Consider the following 6,888-nt stretch of genomic DNA (forward strand, 5'->3'; position numbering starts at 1 on the left):
CAAGATCCATCTCACAACAGCTATGATATCCCTTGTTCCACATCCTCTTTGAATCCAGCTTGCACCTCTGGAAGTTCTCTGTCAATATACTGCTGCAAATGTTTTTGAATTATCTTCAGTAAGATCTTACTTGTGTGTGATATTTATGATATTTTTCTATAATTTCCACATTCTGTGGGATCACCTTTCTTTGGAATGATTACAAATATGTATCTCTTCCAGTCAGTTGGCCAGGTGGCTGTCTTCCAAATCTGTTGGCATAACCGAGTGAGTGCCTCCAATGGGGCATCCCATTTGTTGAAATATCTCAGTGGGTATTCCATCAATTTCTGGACTCTTGTTCTTCGGCAATTCTTTCATTGCAGCTTTGACTTCCTCCTTCAGTACCATTGGTTCTAGATCATATGCCACTTCCTGAAATGGATGAAGATCAACCAGTTCTTTTTGGTACAGTGACTCTGTATATTCCTGCCATCTTTTCTTGATATTTCCTGCATCATTCAATATTTTGCCCATAGAATCTCTCAATATTACAACTCGAGGCTGAAATTTTTTCTTCAGTTCTTTCAGCTTGAGAAATGCCGAGTGTGTTCTTCCCTCTTCATTTTCAAACTCCAGGTCTTTGCACATTTCATTATAGTATTTGGTTTTGTCAGCTCGAGCTGCTCTTTGAAATCTTCTGTTCCAATACTAGTGTACAAAATACCCACAATCATTACAGAAGCAACAAAAGACAGACATAGAGCAATCCTTCATAGACAGCCAGACACCATGAGAGAGAGAGAGAGAACCTCTGGATCTGCTGACTCAGGATTGGGGGAGAAGTAAAAAGGTGACAACAGATTCCATTGGCACAAGAAAATACATGAATATCTTGATCCACAGCCTACTTTGGTGAGTAGTGATTGGGGTCTTAAAAGCTTTCTAGTAGTCATCTGAGATGCAGCTAATAGTATCCTATCATTAGAAGCAAAGAAAACCAGGGTCATTAGGAAACAATCAGACCTAGGCTGTGTTGGGCTTCAAAACCAGAAGAACTAGATGATGCCTGGCTAACAATGCCAACCATTTGGGAAAGGATAAAAACTGGAGATCCTGGATAGAGTGAGAGGAAAAATGTGGAACAAAATTCAAAAACATAATAATGACCAGAATTACTGGTTGGATAGAGTCTGGTAGAACTCCCAAGGCTATCACCCTGAGATACGCTTAGGGCCTGGGATAAAACTCACTCCCAAGAGCTGACTCTCAGCCCAACAGTAAATAAATTACATGCAGAACATTCAACCCAAGGTGATGCAACCACCTACTTTACGGAGCTATATCCCTTGGAGCAATCGGCCATGGAGCAACAGAGGGGCAACATTCACATAGAGGAAAAGCTGAACAGACAGGATTACATATCTAAGAAATGCACGGGACAGGGAGTCATTGGGAAGGAAGAGGAAGAGAGTGGGTGAGGTTTGGGGATGGTAATTGGGGAGTAGAACCAAATGTACAGGAAATATTGAATGTAAAACAAATTCTGCTCTGTAAATTTGCTCCTAAAACACAATAAAAATAAATAAATAAAGGCCTTGCTCCAACGGGGGAAAAAATGCTGGGATTTTTCTAAATAGTCACTATGCTCTTTAAGCTACATGAGAAAATGAACCAATTCCCCTTCATCTTCAACTACTCAAACACAACTAGTGATTTTACGTGAAAAGTTTATAAAATGATATTTAAATGTATGCTCTTGCAGCTTTTAACTAATAATCACAATACATATTTTCTTTAATCTTAAGAGTAAACTAGATTAAGAATACCCCAAACTCACTGTCATCGTGACCCTATAGGACAAAGTAGAGCTGACTCGGAGGACTTCTAAGACTGTAAATCTTTACATAAGCACACTGCCTTATCTCCGGAGGAGCAGCTGCTGAGTCCAATGCTGATCTTTTGGTTAGCAGCCAAATGCTTTAACCACCATGACACCAGGGCTCTTTGTCCTCTCACCACGTAGATTGCTGTGTTGAGGGGTTATTGTATGAAGTGGTGCATCCTGGAAGAGTCATTGTGTTAAACTTTTGTCTCTTTGGGCTTCTGTACAGTGAGATAAGGCTTGTTAAGTACATTTACTGTTTCCTGTGTGTTAGTGGGAAGATGCAGTATTAAATATTAGTTAATATTTAAGTGATTTTTTTTTCCATGCCTCATCCCACGATCCTACAACCAGAGTCCATTGAAACATATGCTTCCTATATAATAGTTATACAAATCTTTCATTTATAAAAATAATTTTTTAAAAATATTCAATGATTCAGCATGCATCTATTAGCAAAAATAAATAAATAGATAGATAGATAAATAAACCCCAACAAAAATCTTACAAAATTAATTCAGTAATGAAAGGGTTAAGTTTGGGTTTTAGCTCATTTGTCCTGCTATTGTTGTTCTCTGTTGTCAAGTCACTTCTGACTCATGTTTATTTATTTATTTTTTATATAACAGAAGGAAATGATACCTAGCCCTGAATCATCTTCATGGTAGTTGGTATGTTTGAGCCCAGTTGTTGAAGTGATTGTGTTAATCTATCTCATTTAGAGTTTCATTTATTTTTGTTGACCCTCTGCTTTACCAAACATGATGTCCTTTTTTAGCAATTGATCTTGCCTATTGACATTTCCAAAATAAGCAATTCTAAGTCTCACCATTCTAGATTCTAAGGAGCATTCTGGTTGTATTTCCTCATACTTCCTTTTTTTTTTTTTTTTTTTGGCAGTCTATGATGTGTATTCAAATACACTTAATGGATGGAAGGTAACAATTTTTTTCCACACAAATCAATATGGAAGATTAATGGTAATAATGACCCCAGTGTTTCCCTCACAGTCTCATTTATGTCTTCCCCCCCACTGGGCTCTGTAATTAGCCATGTGACTTGCTTTATACAATGAAATGTTAGTAGATGTGATGAAGCAGTGACCTGAAAAGCATTTGCAGTTATCTGCATCTCACTCTTGTTCCTCTACTATGGTCATGAGAACCTAACTAGATAAGCCAGTTGGAGAACGAAATAGATGGAACAAAGCCAGTTTCTACCCAGTCATCCCAGCTGAGGCCATTCTAAATTGGCTAATAGCTAACCTTTTCTCTAACTTGCAAAAGCCCAGAAAAAATCAACAAATCCAATTGGCAGACTGCAGATGCTTGAGTGAGCCTGACAAAGGTCAGCCAAACCCAGACAAGAGCAGTTGAATCCCACAAACTCTTGACTCAAAAATGAGTTTACTTTAGTACAGCACTGATGTTTTATGATGTTTGTCATGCAGAATTATTATGGACTAGACAACTGAAATACTCAGTAAGCTCTTCAGTTTTTATTTCTATGCACAAGAACAGTATGTTTTCTCCTCAAACTGTGAATTATAACCAATTTAATGCATATCAAAATGTTTTGTAAATGTATAAAAGAAGACTGAAGGTGGAAATGAAATAGAAAATGCCCTAGTTAATGAGAAAAACTATTGCTTTTTGAATGATTTTTTTTGTGTGTGTATGTGTGAATGAGTGAGTGTGTTGCTAAGTAAGTATATGTCTCACTGTGATTCATGCTTAAAAAATTGAGAACAGTTAAACTGAATTGATGTTATGACTAGGCATATTACAAATAAATGAACTTCACTTGTTAGTTCCTGGTGAATAGTATGATGAAATGTAGGTAGACTAGGGTAAATGGATCACAACAGAACTTAGGGCACATCCTCCACTGTTGTTGGGTCACTAAGTGTCATTCTTGAGTGTGAAGGACAACAAAACCTTCAGGAATAATGATTCTATGAATTTAAAGCTACATAGTTTATAGGTTTTTCTAATCAGAAAAGACATCTAGGAAATTGGAATGAAAGTACTTATAATACGACCTTACTTCTTTCGACAAGTAAATCTAAGGTCACTCTATTGATATAAAAAAAATTACAAGGCTAAAGACAACAGACAATGAAATCTGAATATACATCTTTTATTTTATGGTACACGTACTGCATCAGTTTTAATCCTAAAAACCAAAAAACACTGCCATCAAGTCGATCCTGACTCATAGCAATCCCCACTGGGTTTCCGAGGTGGTAAATCTTTAAGGAAGTAGATTGCCCAGTCTTGCTTTTGCAGAGTGGCTAGTGGGTTTGAAGAACCACCCTTCTGTCTAGCAGTCAGATGCCTTAGTCACTGTGCTACCAGAGTTCCTAAGCTACTTTACTCACTGACCTTGAGTTAGATCCAACTCACAATGACCCCTCCTTGGGTTTTAGAGGCAGTATCAGTATGGAAGTAGACTGTCCAATCTTCTCTCCAAGGAGTGGCTGGTGGGTTTGAACCACTAGCCTTTGGGTTAGCAGTCAAATGCTTCAGGCACTATGCTACTAGAGCTCCTTAAACTACTTTATAAACTCTAAATAAAAACCTCAGATAACAAATATTCATTCTTAGATGAAAAGAAGGTCAAACATCTTGAAGTAGTTACTTACTAACTGGCAGATCTACAAGCCACTTGCTGTGACTACCACTTCTCTGCCTCCCTGTGTCTTAGGTGTGCTGGGATTCTCTCTGAGCCCTAGCATGCAGCCAAGAGTGATGCTCCTCCTTCCCAGTTCACTACAGAGCTTAGTTATTAATAGAGCTCCTTTGCCTCTGAGCAACAAGCCTAAGGAGTATTGGTATCTATTACATAATTCAAAAAATTAAGCCAAATAAATAGAGCCAAAATGAAAATGAAAAAAAAAAAAAGTCATTGAGAGAAAGAGAAGACAGAGGATGCTTGAAATATATTTGTACATGCTGTAGTATCATAATACTTTCTGTTAAAAAGTTTTGAAGTTTACAAAACTCACATGTTATTGTTTTTAGTGCCATTGAGTTGACTCCTACTTATAGTGACCCTATGTATAATAGAATTAAGCATTGCCTGGCCCTGCATCATCTTCATTAGCTTCGGTATATCTGAGTCCATTGTTTTGGTATTGGTATTTGGTATTACATATATGTGTTATATATATAACCTATGTATAAAATCTGTAATATGTGTACATAAGTCAAAATATATGAAGAAGAATATGTTATCAGGGTTAGAGAAAGACTCCGTAACAGCTTAGCATATGCAGATGACAAAAACTTGCTTGCCAAAAATGAATATGACTGGAAGCCCTTACTGATGAAGGTTACATACTTTCAGTTTGGATTACACCTGAGTGTGAAGAAAACAAAAATCCTCGTAATCTGACCAATGAAAACATCATGAAAAAAGAAGAAAAAAATAAAAGTTGAAAATAATTTCATTTTACTTGGATCAACGAATAATATCCATGGAAGAACGATCAGTCAAAAAACAAACAACATACTGCATTGTGTAAATTTGCTGCAAAATGCCTTCGGAAGATTTTAAAAAGCAAAGATGTCATTTTGATGACGAAAATGTCTCTGATCCAAGCTATGGCATTTTCAATCACGTCATATGGAAACTAAAGCTAGATAATGAAAAAGGAATACAGAAGAAGAATTTATGAAGTTGAATTGTGGTGTTGACAAGGAATATTTGATATACCATGGATTGCCAGAAGAAACCAGTCTTAGAAGAAATCCAACTAGAATACTCATTGGAAGCTAGGATGGTGAGATTTTTGATTGCTTTGGACATTTCATCAGGAAAGACTAATCATTAGGAAAGGACATAATGTTTAGTGAAATAGATGATCAGTAAAGTCAAGGAAAATTCTCAGTGAGATGGTTAAACCTAAAGCCAAAAAAAAGGAACACAGACCTAAGAAAAATTGTGAAGACTGCACAAAGCCAAGAGATGTTTCTTCAGTTATATGTAAGGTCACCAGGAGTCAGAGTTGATGCGATGGTAACTAACAACAACATGTAAATAGATATGTGTACATAAAAATTAGATATATGATATTTCATTTTATTTTTTCCATATATTATTTTATTATTCTCATTTTACAGATGGGGAAAGTAAAGCGGACTATTTCATGAACTCAGGTTCATATTAATTATGGAGCTGGACTTCCAAACCACTGTGTTTACATACAAGTTCACTTTCACTACAGTGTAAGATTCTATACACACCACTAGGTTTTCAAAAAAATATCAATACACCTACTCCTCACTTACTGACTTTATATTTATCCAACACTTCACATTAACAACAGTAAAAAAATCTATTATTCAACTTTTCTGTGCATTAACAACTTTAAATCTGGAGGTAAAGAACACTGAGGTGAGAGGCTACAGTAACAGTCTTTGATGATTAAGGTTATGTGTCAACTTGGCAAGGCCAAGATTCTCAGTGGTTTGACAGTTGTGTAATGATGTAGTCATCCTCCATTTTGTGATCCGATGTAATTACCCTCCATTTTCACATAATGATAATTTTTGTATAATGACTTCATCACTGAAATCTAACCATGTTGATATGTGAGGAGTGGGTGCAATGCCCTGTTTCTGTTTTTTTTTTTTTAACTTAAATGTCTGTGATCAATCAGGTTCCTTATAATATCATTTAATCATTTAATTATCATTATAATTCATTGAAGAAGATTTTTTAATTCTATGAAAAAATGGAAACAACAGTTACAGAAGCTAAAATATTTGGCCAAGTTTAAACAAATAAGATGGCAACACTAGAACTTGAACCCCAACCTATCTTTTATAATGTACTAGCATTACTACTATTCACAATAAGTTTTTCATCATAATTACTTTCAATATGCTGCACATGTACCTCTTAAGACATTGAAAATATTTAGAGTTAAATCTTTTCCAAATCACTTATAAATTCTTAAAGACATAGTTAGGAAAAGATCTTGTTCAAACCCTAGGGATGACTTGTGTATATAATAAGAT

This window comes from Orycteropus afer, unplaced genomic scaffold, assembly GCF_000298275.1.
Source record: "Orycteropus afer afer isolate SDZICR_OR568_19922 unplaced genomic scaffold, OryAfe1.0 scaffold00203, whole genome shotgun sequence".
Classification (NCBI taxonomy): domain Eukaryota; kingdom Metazoa; phylum Chordata; class Mammalia; order Tubulidentata; family Orycteropodidae; genus Orycteropus; species Orycteropus afer.